The sequence below is a fragment of the Salvelinus alpinus genome, chromosome 4 (assembly GCF_045679555.1).
Source record: "Salvelinus alpinus chromosome 4, SLU_Salpinus.1, whole genome shotgun sequence".
In the NCBI taxonomy this organism is placed as follows: domain Eukaryota; kingdom Metazoa; phylum Chordata; class Actinopteri; order Salmoniformes; family Salmonidae; genus Salvelinus; species Salvelinus alpinus.
In genome coordinates this window covers 58,469,151-58,489,470 of record NC_092089.1, presented here as the reverse complement: position 1 = coordinate 58,489,470, position 20,320 = coordinate 58,469,151, and positions in this window count along the sequence as shown.

Here is a 20,320-nt window from a genome sequence, read left to right as displayed (position 1 = left end):
GCTTCAGAGATGCTGTAAAAGTTACCCTCTCAAATGGGTAACTTTAAATACTCTTTGTATTGTGTTTTGAGAATCGGAGAGGAGTGATTGTGTCAGTAGTGTTGCTCGTTTTTGTCCCACAATCTTGTTGTGCTCCATAACATCAAGGTGTCCCCCCTATGGCCAATATACAGCTCTGGGCTGTTATTTGTTTGTTTATTCAGTTTTACACATGATAACACAAACAATATAAATAATATAGTCAAAATATAACTAGAAAGATACTGTACTTTAGACAAGTTAAACACACTGGGCAGAAGGGTACAAAGGTTAAAGGGCATCCTGTAGTTAATACAGGAACAGAGCGGTCACCTCACCATTGTTCCTGTAAACAGATGAGGGATGGAGAAATGCACCCACTCACAGACAGTCATGGCCACAGACTACCAAAATTAAAGTTTACAATGCTTATTTTTGAAATATTCTTTTTACTATGTAAGTGTAAACGCAAAACAAGCTCACATTTTAGGCTCTGACAGGGCAAGAGGAATAAGGCATCCACAAGTCACATTCAATAGGCACATAACAGACCATGCCCCCCCCCCGCCCCCCCCAAAAAATGGTCCTCCAACCAGTAAATCACAGGGCTGTCAAATTCAGATATTTTTGTTTTAATGAGAATGATATCAGTGTGGACTGTTCAAAGTAAGACCGGAATGGAGCCCAAGCATCATAAATCAGTTTGGAGTTCCCACGTGGTTTGAATTACATTTTTTCTAATTTCAGAGAGCACAACATCTCCCACCCAATATTTATAAGATGGGGGAACTTCCAGTTCTGGAGTACCAGTCAAAAGTTGACACACCTACTCATTCAAGGGTTTTTCTTTATTTCTACTATGTTCTACATGGTAGAATAATAGTGAAGACATCAAAACTATGAAATAATAGACATTGAACTATGAAACAACTTGCATTCGGGCCTCAATCGTAGCAACTACCTCTGTTTTCATTTCGATTACCTCTGAGCGTAGAAGCTCGATGGCCTCGAATGTTCATTTCAGTGCCCCAAGACAAACCCGCACCCCCGGGTAGTGCGAGTCTCCAAGCCCTCAGACTCAGGATAGGGCGGTGATAAAAATGGGTCTTGTTGGCCGGGTTCTTTCAAAGTTGTGTTTTTGGCCTTATGTTTCGTCGACATACCGACATTTGAAAGCAAAGTAGTCTTGTGTATTACGGAATGGGATCAACAAACTAATATTTGAAAATGAATACTGTTTTTCTGCAAAATTCACAAACTTTAAGAATACTGCGCGAGTAAATGAAAAACACTTCACATTGCGCCCCTCGCTAAGGGCTGTTCTTATGATCGACGCAACACGGAGTACAGCCATTAGCCGTGGTATATTGGCCATATACCACAAACCCAGAGGTCCCTTATGACTATTATAAACTGGTTACCAACGTAATTAGAACAGTAAAAATAAACGTTTTGGCATACCTGTTGTATACGTTCTGATATAACATGGAGAGAGAGAGCGGGAGGTCAAACAGACCTATTTTGTAGATTAAGATAATTTAAAGGTTGTGGGACTCAGTAGGGTGTAGGTTGCGTCAAAATGTCTTGATCCTTGTTCTTGAAAAAACACTGGAGTATCCCTGCAAAAACCACTATTGACTCATAGTAAAAACACACATCTCCAGTACACACACAGATATTGTCTCTGAGGACAGAAGGCTGGGGACTCCAGAAAACTCAGCAAATGGTATCACAATAGAGTACCAGTGGTCTAATACTTTGAAAACACACACACACACACACACAATACTATTTACAACTGATTGGAACTCCAGTCTCATACATCCCCCCCTATGCAAAGTGCCAATCAGCATACTCCCCTTCCCTGACTGAACACAACGCGGTCCTGACGTGCATCCTGGCCTACTAGTGACCTCCGACAACCACACACAGCACACAGGAAGCACAATATGAGTCAAAAACAATCACAAACCTTGCATTACCCTTTTCTGTGTCTCCAAATCCAGACTATGCATGTCCTTGGTAAAACATTGGCCAATCATAGGAGCTGTGAGACCGCCAATCAAGGTTGGCTGCCTCTGGCTACTATCTAGACTAATCACAATATGGCTCATTACTCAACTAGACAGGCTTGTGGAGGGTTCACTTGCTCATTCAAGAAAATAAGTCTGAGCATGCAGTGGAGAGAGGGATTGGGGCCAGGGAGAAAGATAAACATTTGTATAAGGGGGAGGGTGTATGGGGAACAAGAGTGTCAGGAAAGGCTGGGAGTGAAATATACTGAACACATTTTTTTAACGAAACATGCTGTGTTACAGGTCATATGAGAAAATCAGTGAATTGAAATAAATAAATTAGGCCCTAATCTATGGATCTCACATTCTGGGAATACAGCTATGCAGTTGTTAGTCACAGATACCCTTAAAAAATGGGCCTCACAATGGGCCTCAGGATCTCATCACTGTATTTTTGTGCATTCAAACTGCCATAGATAAAATGCAATTGTGTTCATTGTCCGTAGTTTATGCCTTCCCATAACATAACCCCACCGTCACCATGGGGCACTCTGTTCACAACTTTTACATCAGCAAACCGCTTGCCCATGCAACGCCATACACGTGGTCTGCGGTTGCGAGGCCGTTTGGACGTACTGCCAAATTCTCTAAAACGACATTGGAGGAGGCATATGGTACAGAAATTAACATAACATTCTCTGGCAACAGCTCTGGTGGACATTCCTGTAGTGAGCATGCCAATTGCACACTCCCTCAAAACTTGAAACATCTGTGGCATTGTATTGTGCGACAAAACTGCACATTTTAGATTGCCTTTTATTGTCCCCAGCACAAAGTGCACCTGTGTAATGATCATGCCGTTTAATCAGCTTCTAGATATGCCACACCTGTCAGGTGGATGGATTATCTTGGCAAAGGCGAAATGCTCACTAATAGGGATGTAAACTAATTTGTGCACAACATTTTAGAGAAATAAGCTTGTTGCGCATATGGAACATTTCTTGGATCTTTTATTTCAGTTCATGAAACATGGGACCAACACTTTACATGTTGTGTTTATATAGGAATCTATAGTTCAGAATGGAATCTATAGTTCAGAACCATGCTATTTGTACTACGAAGAAAAATGAGTGTGGCACTTTGGATATGTAATCAGTGTGCTTGACAGGTGTTGCTCCACCTTGCACAAAAGAATATCACATTAGCAAGGAAGCTATGGACGCTACTAAAGTAGTGAGTAAAGATCTGTGGGACATGGCTATAGTTGAAAGACACCATGTAATCCAGCTACTCTGATGTATCCTACAGATACCACATTACTTGAACATGACTGTTGTGAGTTGTTTTGGATCAGCTCTCTGATGGGTTTATAGAGTAATTCGCTGGAAAGCCCTGAGTTTCTTTTATATGCAGACAGTTCAAGTATTGTGGAGGGGGGTGTGAGGCAGGCTGGGCATGGGTAGTTACTACAATGCACAATGTGATAATACAGGCGAGTTAGATTTGAGAAAAGCAGACATTCACTTTACGAGTGACACAATGCTTAACTATTGCATACAACTCTCTAATGGGTAATAACTCCCGAGGGGGGACATGACGTAGTGCCAGGAGTGGCCAGTCTGAGATATTATTGGCCAGTCTGAGATATGCCTTTTTCTTTGCAAGTCTGCCTAGAAGGCCAGCATCCCAGTGTCGCCTCTTTACTGTTGACTTTACTATTTAATGAAGCTGCCAGTTGAACTCTTGTGAGGCGTCCGTTTCTCAAACTAGACACAAATGTACTTGTCCTCTTGCTCAGTTGTGCACCGTGGCCTCCCACTCCTCATTCTATTCTGGTTAGAGACAGTTTGCGCTGTTCTGTGAAGGGAGTAGTACACAGCGTTGTACGAGATCTTCAGTTTCTTGGCAATTTCTCACATGGAATAGCCTTCATTTTTCAGAACAAAAATAGACTGAAGACTTTCAGAAGAAAGTGCTTTGTTTCTGGCCATTTTGAGCCTGTAATCGAACACACAAATGCTGATGCTCCAGATACTCAACTAGTCTAAAGAAGGCCAGTTTTATTGCATCTTTAATAAGCACAACAGTTTTCAGCTGTGCTAACATAATTGCAAAAAGGTTTTCTAATGATCAATTATCCTTTTAAAATGATAAACTTGGATTAGCTAACATAACGTGCCATTGGAACACAAGAGTGATGGTTCCTGATAATGGGCCTCTGTACACCTATGTCGATATTCCATAAATAATCAGCCGTTTCCAGCTACAATAGTAATTTACAACATTAACATTGTCTATACTGTATTTCTGAACAATTTGATGTTATTTTAATGGACAAAAAAAGTGTTTTTCTTTCAAAAACAAGGACATTTCTAAGTGACCCCAAACTTTTGAACGGTAGTGTAGGTTGACCCAAACAGTACAAACATCTTCTGAGCATGACTCCTAATCTTTGGAAAGTTTTGTTCATCAAGAGATGCATAGAACCTCGTCAGTGACATTGTTTTGAATAGTTCTCCAATCACTGCATCAGACTGAAGATCGATAAGCTCAAGTTGCAGGTCAGTGGGAGCGTTATCCACATTGAAGGTGAAAGGAGAGGAAACCAACAGCATGTCATTTTCCAACACTTTGAAATCCTCAAAACGACGAGATCTCACCATTCAAAGCGCTCAGCAGCGACGTATACTTCTCCCGCTGGTCATCTGATAGGGAACAGACTAGCAGTGTCGGAAGGTGTTTGAGATTGTTGGCTTCTACTTGGCGGGTCAGGAGGAGTAATTTTCCCTTGAAGGATTTGACAAGGCTGTACATCTGATGTGCAAAAAGGCCCTTACCTTGTAGTTTGGAATTCAGTTCAGCCAAACATTCTTTATCTTGCAGTTGAGGGAAATCCACATATTTTCCTTTCATACATGAAGGGCACTTTTTGGCATTTGCTGTATGATCGATGAGAAACTCCATATTGCAAATGTACGGTTCCTTACTAGATGTCCGCGAATGTTTGTAAAATTCGCAGACGGCAGCGGGCCGTGCACCGGGGCAAGTCTCTCGGACATACGGTTTCCGTTTTAAAAAATGTTCACATTTTGGTCATTTTTCCGCTATCCCGGTAAATTCCACCAGATGGCAAATGGAATCTTATTGCAAATGTACAAAACACCACCAATCATGCCATAGCCATTTCTCCTAAAAGGAAAAGACTTCAAAGACGAAACTTGGTGAACATAGTCCAAACCTAATGGGCTATTAGCCCCGAAAAAGATGGCGTCGAGGCCTCAACGCTTTTTGAGTTAATAACCTCTTGACGCTAGGGGTCATATATATATATATATTTTTTTTTTTTAAAGAACGGGCCCAAGGTAAACGGACTATTTCTCAGGTCCAGATCGTAGAATATGCATATAATTTAAAGATTAGGATAGCAAACACTCCAAAGTTTCCAAAACTGTCAAAATATTGTCTGTGAGAATAAACAAACTGATTCTGCAGGCGAAAACCTGAAAAAATCTAACCCGGAAGTGATATTATTTTTTTTAAATTCTGTGTTTCCTGGCCAGTCTTTCTTCCATTTAAAGCGGTATCAACCAGATTCATTTTCCAATGGCTTCCTCAGGCTGTGCCCAGGCTTTAGTCATAGTTTCAGGCTTTTATTTTGAAAAATGAACGAGATTTTTCAAAAGTAGTCAGGTGTCCTCTGAATAGTGCCTGTGCGCCTGTGGAGTGCCTGTGGAGGGGAGCTCTCCATTTTGCTTTTCTCTCTTATTGAATAGGTTACGGTCCGATTTAAATATTATCGATTCTGTATGTTAAAAACAACCTGAGGATTGATTATAAAAAACATTTGACATGTTTCTACGACCATTACGGATACTTTTTGGAATTTGTCGAACGGAACAAGGCTTTGGTTTTCTGAACATAACGCGCAACCCAAATGGCGTTTTTTTGTGATAAAAGTAATATTTATCGAACAAAAATAACATTTGTTGTGTAACTGGGAGTCTCGTGAATGCAAACATCCGAAGATTATCTAAGGTAAGCAATTAATTTGATTGCTTTTTTGACTTTCGTGACCAAGCTAACCAAGCTAATATAAGGCTAAGCTAACGTAGCATAGAAAGCTACACTCACAAAAAATCTGACACGATAGGTGGATTAACAACAAGCTAAGCTGTGTTTTGGTATATTTCACTTGTGATTGCATGATTATAAATATTTTTAGTAATATTATTTGACTGTGGCGCTATGCTATTCAGCGTTGCTGATGACAATTTTCCCGGATCCGGGATGGGTGGTTGAGAAAGGTTAAACCGGACCTGCTATTTTCAACTCTTGATGATCGGCTATGAAAAGCCAACTGAAAATTATTCATGATTATTATTTGACCATGCTTGTCACTTATGAACATTTTGAACATCTTGGCATAGTTCTGTTATAATCTCCACCCAGCACAGCCAGAAGAGGACTGGCCACCCCTCATAGCCTGGTTCCTCTCTAGGTTTCTTCCTAGGTTTTGGCCTTTCTAGGGAGTTTTTCCTAGCCACCGTGCTTCTACACCTGCATTGCTTGCTGTTTGGGGTTTTAGGCTGGGTGTCTGTACAGCACTTCGAGATATTAGCTGATGTACGAAGGGCTATATAAAATAAACTTGATTTGATTTGATTTAAACAAAAGACGCTGTGAATTTTGGGCCTGCTCTGAAATATGTGACAATTGGCTTCTAAACGAGTTGGAAAAAGTCGGTGTGGTGTCAGTTTGTATCAGTTTGGTGTCAGAATGATATCGAATTGACTGATGGACGGTGACTTGCTGGCAGACTTTTGTCCATTTGCAATATGTTTAAACAGTGATAGACCATCACCAAATTTACAGTCTGAAATCAACACCAACGAGCGATGGAGAGGAACCACTATCACTGCCCGGCCATCCCGAGTTCACTGGGCCAGTCAATTTTGCATTTCTGCAGTATTTTTGAGCATGTCAAATTCGTGATGGTAAATGCCCATTGAAACATATTGCAAATGGACAGCCGTGCGCCTGGTGATCGGAATGGGTTACCAGGAGCACATTTTTTAAATGTTTTTTTAATGGCTTTTGGGGGGTGCAAGGGTTCTACGGTTGGGTAGGGAGCACCCCCCCCACCCGTGCCCATCCAATAGGGGGCGCCCCTGGTCATTTTGGAATAAAAAAAATAAAAAACAACAGAGTCCCACTTCTCCCTCATCATACATGACAAATAGACCATCTAGGTTGATTCATGGCTTAACATAGTGTTATATATCATTTGGGCAGTATAAATGCTATTTGGACATGGTTCACTGACTTTTGAGTTTGGAAACCGACTTCCTATGATCGTACATGGCAAATGGATATAACATCCTGATTTGGCACTTTCAATACTTTCATATTGCATTTGGACATTTCTTATTGCATCTGACTTTTGACTATGACTTGACTTCCTATGAAATCATATTGCAATTGGACAAAACATGTGTCTTATGGACAATTTAAAAATAACATGATAATAAAATATGACAAAAGTATGTTCATACAGTTCATATACGTGTATAATTGACAAAAAAAAACGGTCAAGAAACTTTTTTAAGGGGGTGCTAAGTTTTAGATTTTTTTTACGCATTTAAAAATGTTGACCCTTGGGTCTTGACTTGATGTGTATTTGCAATATGAAAATTTGCCGTGGAGCGCGCTCAGCTTCTATTGGATTTTTGTTGTGTGACACTTGGCATTTGCCATATGGCATTTGCAATAAAACGACGTCCATTTGAGTGGTATTGTACATCGTGTACATGTTTCGTACGGTGCCAGTAAGTTCCCATTCATTCATTCCCTTACATTTGCAAAAACTCAGCAATCTTCGACTTCAGGTACCACACCCTTTTAACTTCTCTAGGGTATGTGGGACGGTAGCGTCCCACCTTGTCAACAGCCAGTGAAACTGCAGGGCGCCAAATTCAAAACAACAGAAATCCCATAATTTAAATATCCTCAAACATACAAGTATTTTACACCATTTTAAAGATATGCTTGTTGTAAATCCAGCCACAGTGTCCGATTTCAAAAGGGTTTTACGACGAAAGCACACCAAACGATTATATTAGGTATGAGCCAAGTCACAGAAAAAGACAGCCATTTTTCCAGCTAAAGAGAGCAGTAACAAAAATCAGAAATAGAGATAAAATTAATCACTAACCTTTGATCGTCATCAGATGACACTCATAGGACTTCATGTTACACAATACATGTATGTTTTGTTCGGTAAAGTTTATATAAAAAAATCTGAGTTTAGACGGGACGTTACTGTCTCACTTGGCAAAAAGCCTGAGAAAATGCAGAGCGCCAAATTAAAATTAATTACTATGAAAATTACTATAAAATCAAACTTTCATTAAATCACACATGAAAGATACCAAATTAACGCTACACTGGTTGTGAATCCAGCCAGCATGTCAGAATTCAAATTTCGGCGAAAGCATACGATTGTATTATCTGAGGATAGCACCATTGTAAACAAAGAGATACGCATATTTCAACCCTGCAGGCGCGACACGACGCAGAAATAAAAATATAATTCATGCCTTACCTTTGACGAGCTTCTGTTGTTGGCACTCCAATATGTCCCATAAACATCACAAATGGTCCTTTTGTTCGATTAATTCCGTCGATATATATCCAAAATGTCAATTTATTTGGCGCGTTTGATCCAGAAAAACACAGGTTCCAACTTGCTCAAACGTGACGACAAAAGATCTCAAAGGTTACCTGTAAACTTTGCCCAAAAATGTCAAACTACTTTTGTAATACAACTTCAGGTATTCGAAGTTTACAGGTAACCTTTGCCCAAAAATGTCAAACTACTTTTGTAATACAACTTTAGGTATTTTTTTACGTTAATAATCGATAAAATTGAAGACGGGATGATCTGTGTTCAATACCGGAGGAAAACAATGTGTAGCATTCTTTCTGGTCTCGCGCCTCTAACAAACCTGACACGTCGAGTGACTCTCGTTCAAGATGGCCGTACTTCTTCATTACACAAAGGAATAACCTCAACCAATTTCTCAGGACTGTGCAAGCAGGTCGCTTAGAAATCTTGTTTCCCAATGAAACTCATTGAAAAGAGAGTGACCTCAAAAAAAATATCTGAATGGTTTGTCCTCGGGGTTTCGCCTGCTAAATATGTTCTGTTATACTCACAGACATGATTCAAACAGTTTTAGAAACTTCAGAGTGTTTTCTATCCAAATCTACTAACACTATGCATATCTTATCTTCTGGGGATGAGTAGCTGGCAGTTGAATATGGGTATGCTTTTCATCCAAATGTGAAAATGCTGCCCCCTACCCTAGAGAAGTTAAGCACCTTCCCCAAACTCAGCCATCTCACGCTTGAGTGGTATGGGAGATCTGCATGACCCGACTCAGTCTTTTCCAATAGTGGGACAAACTGCTTGTAGTTTAAAGATTTTGCTCTTATGAAGTTTACCACTTTAGTGACTGTATCCACAACATGGCTCATTTTCAGAACACATTTACAGAGCACCTCCTAATGAACGTAGTGCCAGAAAATAATTTTCTGATCTGAGTTCAGCTCAGCTACTTTTCAAAAGGCCAACATTTTTTCCTGTCAAGTTTGGGCACTTTTTAAAACTCAGTCCCAGCTTTGCCACACACTTATTAACCACCTCCAATAAATCTTTCCCTGTGGTTGTGCTCTTCATTGACTGCACTGAAGCAAGCTCCTCTGTAATTTCACAGTCTGGGTTTATGCCTCGTAAGAAAATCAACAACTGCGCCATATCACGTGCATCACTGCTCTCATCCAGGGCCAAGGAGAAATAGGTGAAGTCTTTCACTGTTGTTTCATATTCTCTGCGATGTCCTCCACACGCCGTGTCACTGTTCGTCTTGACAGGGTAACATTTTCAAACAGCTCTTTCTTGTCGGGGCAAAGTATTGCTGCAGAGTCAATTAAACATTCTTTCATTAATTCACCCTCAGCGAATGGCTTGCTATATTTAGCAATTCTGTGGGAAAGTACATAGCTAGCTCTCGCAATTCCATTGTTTGCTGAATGCAGTTTTGTGAAAAAGCCTTGCTGCTTTTGCAACTGAGAAAGCAACCCTTTCGATGCACTTGCCCTCTGCTCAGAAGACATATTCCTATATTTCTCTGCATGCTTCATCTGGAAGTGTCGGGACAAGTTGTAGTCTTTCAAGACAGCGATGCTCTCTTTGCACACTAAGCACACAGCTTTCCCTGATAGCTCAATAAAGATATATGTCATTGTCCTCTCTTGCTGGAACAACCTACATTCATTATCTACTTTTCTTTGAAATCTTTTAAACAAATTTTTGAACAATTTCTAGCTAGCTACTATTTGTAACTGTGACGTGTGTCAGCCTGTCAGTCACTGTCTGTCCTCGTGCAGTTGTTATGGGAGTTAAATCATTACACAAAGGCGAGTATTCATTGGGCTTTTAATTTGAATACCAAATGTTTTTCAAAACTTTACTATGGCAATTTCTTTATGTGATCTGAGCATGATTACGCGGGCGCTGGAGCTGAGATGGAGTGCTGAGAGGTGTCGGCCACTTTCACATTCGTCGCATTTCATCATTACCTTACAGTTCTTGGTGAGATGGTTTGTAGAAGAACAGCACTGAAAACACACAGAGTTCTCTTTGAGGAACTGGTTGCGGTCTTCCAGGGTCTTCTCTCTGAAACCTCTACACTTCTTATAACGGATGAGGCTTGTTGTGGATGGGGCAGTGCTTATTCAAATCCACTGATTTCTTCTGATCCCCCATGTTATCAGTTGAAGACACTTGTGTCTTGTGGACAGATATTGTCTTCCCATGTCTGTTTTGCTTGTCTCTTCTGACGGGTGCCACATGGGAGGAGAAGAGGTTGAAGCTGGGGTCTGTCCTGACTTTGGCTTCTCTATGGATAAAGTTGGGGAACACCCAGAATGGAGGGAAAGTGACGTTGTTTTCTAGCTTGAATTTTGACCTGGATGATGTCCACTTTTCCTGCAGGCCATACGGGAGCTTCTCTACGATAGGGCTCACCCCTCTGGGTGTGTCCAGGTACAATAGGCCAGGTAGTTAGCCATCTTGCTTTGCAGCTTCGAGTTCCAATAGTAGATCTCCAAGGTCACAGAGTCTCTGGGGTTCTTCATTTGTCATCTTGGGGAACATCTCCAACTTGGCAAAGAGAGCCCTTTCAATGGCTTCGGGTGAGCTGTAGCTTTCCTCAAGTCTCTTCCAAAGCATCATCAGCCCAGCTGGCGGATATCTGACATGGACTGCCTTTATCCTGCCTGCCTGCTCGGAAGACTCTGCGCCAAGCCATTTGATGAGCAGGTCAAGCTCTTGTCCTGCTGAAAGGCCTAGCTCTGATGTGGTATTATGGAAGGAGGCTTTCCAAGCCCAATAGTTCTCAGGTTTATCATCGAATGTGGTTAACCCTGTAGTGACCAACTGGCTGTGGGCAAGGTACTTGGCAAGGTCGTAGGTGGTGGGGGTTACGCCATGGTCACCTGGAGTAGAGGTTCTGCAGGGGTTCCCATGGGAACGAGTAGGAGACTGCTGGTGACTTTCTTCTTTCATCCCTCCATTCCTCTGGTTGTTGACCTTGCTCGTGCTGGTGAGGGTCGTATGATCTGGTGTAGGCTGTTTGTCTGTCTATGTTTGGTTGGTGGCACAGGGCACATTACCTAATGTAACTGTGTCGGCAGAGTCACATTCTTCATCCCTCACTCTGAGACTTGAACTAAGGCTAGCGTGGTCTATCACATAGTCTGAGGTGCGCGGAAGGCGTTTCTGATATGGGACTGGGGGTGAGACCCTGCCGGCCAAACCAAGATCTACTTCCTTTAGAGCTGCCTCCAGTATTTCTGCCTCAGCTAGAACAACATCTTTCTCTTTCTCTTCCTGCAGGGCATTCAAGGTAGCTTCGAGGCGGGCCTTCTCAACCTTAATGTCTCTCTCTTTCTTTGCATAAACTGCTCTGGCTTGGGCTGCTTCTGCTTTGGTTCTCGCTTTGGCGATGACTACAGTCGTGGCCAAAAGTTGAGAATGACACAAATATTAATTTCCACAAAGTTTGCTGCTTCAGTGTCTTTAGATATTTTTGTCAGATGTTACTATGGAATAGCGAAGTATATTTACAAGTATTTCATAAGTGTCAAAGGCTTTTATTGACAATTACATGAAGTTGATGCGAAGAGTCAATATTTGCAGTGTTGACCCTTCTTTTTCAAGACCTCTCCAATCCGCCCTGGCATGCTGTCAATTAACTTCTGGGCCACATCCTGACTGATGGTAGCCCATTCTTGCATAATCAATGCTTGGAGTTTGTCAGAATTTGTGGCTTATTTTGTCCACCCGTCACTTGAGGATTGACCACAAGTTCTCAATGGGATTAAGGTTTGGGGAGTTTCCTGGCCATGGACACAAAATATCGATGTTTTGCTCCCCGATCCACTTAGTTAACACTTTTGCCTTATGGCTCCATCATGCTAGAAAAGGCATTGTTCATCACCAAACTGTTCCTGTATGGTTGGGAGAAGTTGCTCTCGGAGGCTGTGTTGGTACCATTCTTTATTCATGGTTGTGTTCTTAGGCAAAATTGTGAGTGAGCCCACTCCCTTGGCTGAGAAGCAACCCCACCCATGAATGGTCTCAGGATGCTTTACTGTTGGCAGGACTGATGGTAGCACTCACCTTGTCTTCTCCGGACAAGCTTTTTTCCGGATGCCCCAAACAATCGGAAAGGGGATTCATCAGAGAAAATGACTTTACCCCAGTCCTCAGCAGTCCAATCCCTGTACCCTTTGCAGAATATCAGTCTGTCCCTGATGTTTTTCCTGGAGAGAAGAGGCTTCTTTGCTGCCCTTCTTGACACTAGGCCATCCTCCAAAAGTCTTCTCCTCACTGTGCGTACAGATGCACCAACACCTGCCTGCTGCCATTCCTGAGCAAGCTCTGTACTGGTGGTGCCCCGATCCCGCAGCTGAATCAACTTTAGGAGACTGTCCTGGCGCTTGCTGGACTTTCTTGGGTGCCCTGAATCCTTCTTCACAACAATTGAACCGCTCTCCTTGAAGTGCTTGATGATCCGATAAATGGTTGATTTAGGTACAATCTTACTGGCAGCAATATCCTTGCCTGTGAATCCCTTTTTGTGCAAAGCAATGATGATGTCATGTGTTTCCTTGCAGGTAACCATGGTTGACAGAGGAAGAACAATGATTCCAAGCACCACCCTCCTTTTGAAGCTTCCTGTCACGGCTGTTGAAGGAAGTGGACCAAGGTGCAGCATGGTGAGCGTACATTTTCTTTTATTATGAAAAATGACGCCAACAAACGAGAAAACAACCGTGAAACTAAAGGCTATAGTGCCAACAAAGACAACTTCCCACAAAGACAGGTGGGAAAAAGGGCTACCTAAGTATGGTTCTCAATCAGAGACAACGATAGACAGCTGTCCCTGATTGAGAACCCTACCCGGCCAAAACATAGAAATACAAATAATTGAACATAGAATACCCACCCCAACTCACACCCTGACCAAACCAAATAGAATAGAGACATAAAAAGGATCTCTAAGGTCAGGGTGTGACACTTCCAGTCTGTTATTCAAACTCAATCAGCATGACAGAGTGATCTCCAGCCTTGTCCTCGTCAACACTCACACCTGTGTTAACGAGAGAATCACTGACATGATGTCAGCTGGTCCTTTTGTAGCAGGGCTGAAATTCAGTGGAAATGTTTTTGGGGGATTCAGTTCATTTGCATGGCAAAGAGGGACTTTGCAATTAATTGCAATTCATCTGATCACTCCTCATAACATTCTGGAGTATATGCAAATTGCCATCATACAAACTGAGGCAGCAGGCTTTGTGAAAATTAATTAATATTTGTGGCATTCTCAAAACTTTTGGCCACGACTGTATACTAGCCCTTGAACTGGCTGACGATCTCGAACTGACTGATGATTTGTAAGAGCGAGAACTTATAGGGGCGGCAGGTAGCCTAGTGGTTAGACCGTTGGACCAGTAACCGAAAGGTTCCTAGATCGAATCCCCAAGCTGACAAGGTAAAAATCTGTTTTTCTGCCCCTGATCAAGGCAGTTAACCCACTGTTCCTAGGCCGTCATTGTAAATAATAATTTGTTTTTAACCTGTCTAGGACTGGGGTTCCGCTAGCTGAACCCCTCGCCAACAGCCAATGAAATTGCAGGGCGCCAAATTCAATCAACAGAAATCTCATAATTCAATTTTCTTAAACATACAAGTATTAGACACCATTTTAACGATACAATTCTTGTTAATCCAACCACAGTGTCCGATTTCAAAAAAGCTTTTCGGCGAAAGCAGAACATATCATTATGTTAGGTCAGCAACTAGTCACAGAAAGCATACAGCGATTTTCCAACCAAAGAGAGGAGTCACAAAAAGCAGAAATATTGATAAGTTTAATCACTAACCTTGATATTCTTCATCAGATGACACTCCCGGGACAACATGTTACACAATACATGTATGTTTTGTTCGATCAAGTTCATATTTATATCCAAAAACCTCAGTTTACATTTGGCTTTGCCTCCAAAACATCCCGTGAATTTGCACAGAGCCACATCAAATCACAGAAATACTCATAATAAACATTGATAAAAGATACAAGTGTTATTCACAGATTTAAAGATATACTTCTCCTTAATGCAACCGCTGTGTCAGATTTCAATAAAACTTTACAGAAAAAGCAAACCATGCAATAGTCTGAGTACGGCGCTCAGAGACCCAACACAACCCAAGAAGATATCCACCATGTTGGAGTCAACATAAGTCAGAAAGAGCATTATAAATATTCACTTACCTTTGATGATCTTCATCAGAATGCACTCACAGGAATCCCAGTTCCACAATAAATGTTTGATTTGTTCCATAAAGTCCATTTATGTCCAATTACTCCTTTTGCTTCGCGCGTTCAGTACACAATCTAAACTCACGACATGCGGGCAGGTCCAGGCAAAAGTTCAGACAAAGTCATATTACAGCCCGTAGAAACATGTCAAACGAAGTATAGAATCAATCTTTAGGATGTTTTTAACATAAATCTTCAATAATGTTCCAACCAGAGAATTCCTTTGTTTTCAGAAAAGCAAATGGAACAGAGCTCGCTCTCACGTGAACGAGCGTCACGAGCTCAAAGCATTCTGCCAGACCTCTGACTCATTCCCCTCTCATTCGGCCCCACTTCACAGTAGAAGCCTCAAAAATGGTTATATAGACTGTTGACATCTAGTGGAAGCCATATCCCACTATCTTCAATAGGGAATGAGTTGAAAAACGACCAACCTCAGATTTTCCACTTCCTGGTTGGATTTTTTCTCAGGTTTTTGCCTGCCATATGAGTTCTGTTATACTCACAGACATCATTCAAACAGTTTTAGAAACTTCGGAGTGTTTCCTATCCAAATCTACTAATAATATGCATATATTAGCAACTGGGACTTAGTAGCAGACAGTTTACTCTGAGCACGCTTTTCATCCAAATGTGAAAATGCTGCCCCCTATCCATAACAAGTTAACTGACTTGCCTAGTTAAATAAAGGTAAAATAGGCTGTGCATCAAATGTTTCTCTTCAATGTTTTTGTCTTGCTGCGTAGCATTTTCCTTACTACTTTCTGCCATGATGATGTGAGGTATGTGTGCAACGTAGGGTGAAGACTTAAGCTGGCTATGTTGTGATGGCTTGCTCTGTGCCGAGCTGACAGCCCCTTAACACTTGAATCCTTGCTGCTCCAAGTGGAGGTTCCCTTATCCAGCTAGCCCTTATCCAGCTATCCAGTTAGCTAAACACTCATTCAAATAACTCTGTGATAAGCAGGGTGCCGTTTTGGAAGATTACAAAAGTACATGTTTTCAATTACAATAGTATAGAGCACAGAATGTCTTCCACAATAACTGCACCAAATGTACAAAATCAGGAATAAGAGTACTCAATCTAGAGTCAAATATAAAATGAAGTTACTAGAATGCAACTGTATGCTTGATATTCCTCAGCTAGGTGTCCCAAGGGAGAAATGGCACTGAAGATAATGCAAAGTAGTTAACAGCTAACTCAATTCTTCATCTTTTACAGAAACATGAAAATTATGTGATAAATATTGCGTTAACTTCTCTAGGGTAGGGGGCAGCATTTGGAATTTTGGATGAAAAGCATGCCCAAATTAAACTGCCTGCTTCTTGAGCCCAGAAGATATGATATGCATATAACTGGTAGATTTGGATAGAAAACACTAAAGTTTCCAAAACTGTTAAAATAGTGTCTGTGAGTATAACAGAACTGATTTGGCAGGCGAAAACCTGAGAAAAATCCATTCGGGAAGTAGTTTTTGGGGGGTTTTGTAGTTTTCTATTCAATGCCATTACAGTATCCATTGATTTAGGACTCAAATTGCAGTTCCTATGCCTTCCACTAGATGTCAACAGTCTTTAGTAATTGTTTCAGGCTTGTATTCTGAAAAATGAGGAAGTAAGAGCAGTCTGAATGAGTGGACCCTAAAGTGTCACAGAGCTTTTTCATGCGCGTGACCGAGAGAGTGCCTATCTTGTTTACCTTTTACATTGACAACGTTATTGTCCGGTTGAAATATTATCGATTATTTAGGCTAAAAACAACCTGAGGATTGAATATAAACATCGTTTGACATGTTTCTATGAACTTTACGGATACAATTTGGATTTTTTTGTCTGCCTGTTTTGACTGCGTTTGAGCCTGTGGATTACTGAAGAAAATGCGCGAACAAAGGTGTTTGGATATAAAGAGACCTTATCGAACAAAAATAACATTTATTGAGTAAATGAATGTCTGCTGAGTGCAACCATATGAAGATCATCAAAGGTAAGGGATTCATTTTATCTCTATTTCTGACTTGGTTAACTCTTCTACTTGGCTGGTTACTGTTTGTAATGATTTGTCTAGTGGGCTATGTTCTCAAATAATTGTAAGGTATGCTTTCGCCGTAAAGCATTTTTTAAATCTGACACCGTGGTTGGATTCACAAGAAGTTCATCTTTAAACCTATGTAAAATATGTTTTGTTTTCTGAATTTTTATAATGAGTATTTCTGTATTTGAATTTGGCGCCCAGCAGTTTCACTGGCTGTTGAAGAGGTGGGACGCTAACGTCTCACGTACCCAAAAGAGGTTCATAAACAAATGTACTTACCGACATTGCGTTTTACAAAGCTTATAAAGAAGGATGTTGAAGGATTGTAACTACTCAGTCACACTTGCACATCTTACACATTGGCTGCGGTTCAAACTCATAAAAGACAGACACACCCTCGTCCACTTACCCTCGCCTTATGCACTTGGGGGAATCCCCGTCACCATCTTGGAGGGCGGTCCAAATGATTAGCCAAGCAAGGGAAGTTTGCAACGTAAGCCACTCAGCCCACGTTTTTAGTCGCGTTTGAGTGTACAATTATGTTCATTCCAGGGAATGAAACTCCCCATAATTCAATTTGCGACGATTGTACATCCGCTACGAAAAGTCTGCCAAAACTTAAAAACAACATCAATGGAGAAGTCAACATACAAGTGTAAGTAAAAACTAATGCAAATAAGTTAGAAATTGTGCTACCAATGCACATGACGGCACAAACACGTCTCATAAAAAGTAAATATGTTTGGTTATCTTTTGGAAATTGTAGAAATAAAACCTTTTCCTTCTTCAAATGTTCCAGCTAGGCAGGCTAATGCTAGTTAGCTAGCAAATGAATTAGCTATCATACAGTAGGTGTATATTAATAATTAGACATGCAATCATAATTGACTGTAGCGCATATAAAGGACCCACAAGCTACTGGTGGCTGAAAACACAATCATCGCGGGATGAACGAGTGATGAATTTTCAGGCAAGGGCGTCCGTTTAAAAATCAATCCTTCCTCCCTCGCCCTGCAAGTGTATACTCGTCAGACGTCATGATACGTCATCAGAAGTGTCCACTTAATTTGAGGGCTGAGGGGATAGGGTGTGTCTTTGAAGGCTGAGGCATTTTCAGCCAAGGGTGGTCCATTTAAAAAAATAGTTCCTTCCTCCTTCGCACCTTGCCCTGCAAGTGTATACTCGTCAGATGTCATGATACGTTATCAGAAGTCTCCACTTAATTTGAGGGCTGAGGGGATAGGGTGTGTCTTTTTAAGTGTTTGAACTGAAGCCATTGCTTCACTTCTGAACCTGCTTCCTGTCACATGACACAAACAGGTAAATTCTACACTGCTGCATTTAAATTGCCACTAGGGGGTGCTAAACAACTAACGTTATCAGGTCTAGAACAAAAGGTAGTGTTTGGTGTAGCACAGAGAATTTTCGACCAACCTTAGCGATGCCGTCTTCGTCCTCGATTTGGGGAAACAGAAGTCGCATACAATGTCAGTGTCCAGTTGCAGGGGTCAGTTTGAATTTAGAAAATGCTCCGTTATTAAAATAAAGACTTTCTGCACCTTAAAGTATATACTGGCTGTAAGCGAACGAGTGATGCGCGTTTGGAGCAATACTGGCTGTATCCAAGGCTCAGCCAATCATTTACATAATAACAGAATGTAGCACAGCAGCGACTGAAGAAAGAAGAGACAACCAATTTGCTAGTTACAGCATCAGCGCGCGCTCCGGAAAGTCAGCTTGCTAGTTACAACAGCGTGTCCCTGAGCATTAACAACGAGGTAACGTTAGGTGAGAATCCTGACCACGGAGACGGGGGTGAGAAGGTGATGAAGCACACTTCATGAGCTGTAACCGGAAAACTACTGGCATTTTGAAAGTTTGAGGTGATGGAGAAATTGTGGTGGAACAAGTATTAGCATTGTTAAGTATCTTCCTAGCTGGATCGAATTCTCCGCTAGCTAGCCAGAGAAATGTTGAGCAACATTAGCCAATTTATCTGATCAAATAATTGAGTTTATGGTGTGAAAATTAGCTTGCTAATAAAGTCAGACAGCTAATGTTAGCTAGCTAACGTTACAACATCAGATGAGCTAACATTAGTAACCTAACCAATTATCTATAGTATTAACTGGTAACCGACTCGTTGCCGTTCCTCAACTCAAGTTATAACGTGTTAGTTGCTAAATGGACCCCTGGTAATCTGTGTGAAATGTTAACTAGCTAACGAACTAACCACTATCTGTTAACTGTTTTTCCTCTACAGTTTGTGGTTCATTTTCAGAATTAGATAATTAGGTGACAATGAGGCGTTGCTTGTTAAAAATGTGGATTCAGGGATTAAGTGTAGCTGTAGCTGGGCCTGGTTTAAACTGGATGCCACTATAGAGGTGAAAGGAACACCACACACTTTCCCTCTTTCTCACTTTTGCTGGCACATTGTAGAACAGATGTCCACAGGCAGAAAGTGTACAATGTAATAATGTGCAGTGTATCCCAAAGATATTGTTTTGTTGTGTTGAATTTCACAGTAACGCGTGTGAGTGAGGGGGGATTATATACAGTATATATTTTACTTAGCGAATGTTATTTTAGACACATGCAGCCTTGTGCACTTGATCGATGTCTATAGTGGCCACTATAATAGAGCAAAAATAGAATGTCTGTTTGTTTCATTCTATTTATACTTTAAGATGTTTTTTTCCCCAAGTGCAATATTTAGATGTATGTGTGGTCACAAGCATTCTATTATAAGGGCTGTCATAGCTAACTGTAATATTAGTGTATTGTTTTTTTCTCAAGACTTGAGTGTCATTTACAGTAAAGTCTAGGCAACAAATATCATCAGATTGCATTCTTTAAATTTTTTTAGCTGTGAGTTAGGTTCACATTAAACACTTTTTATTTTACACACAGAGACTGATCATGTAGATCGTATTCTTTGTTGTTTAATTAGTTAAAACCTGCATTTTCCCCTATCAAGGTTTTTTGTATGTTTCAGTGCAAAAAAAAGGAAGTGTCACCTTTTTGGGCCCTCACCAATTTGCATCCCTCTATGGGACTCCCATTCACGGCCAGATGAGATGCAGCCTGGAATTAAATGTTCAAATATGTTGGAATGATGAGCTGCAGGTAGCATGTGTAACAGATGTTAATCGTACTCTCCTTGTGTTGTGTTTTGTCCAAATAAATCACCCCAGCCAGTGGTCCCAGTTGAACATTATTTATTATCTGTTGTTAAATAGGAAACAGCCCGTTAGTTGTGCAGGGCTTAACGATGTTAATGGCTGTCGATGGTAAAATCCCTAGCA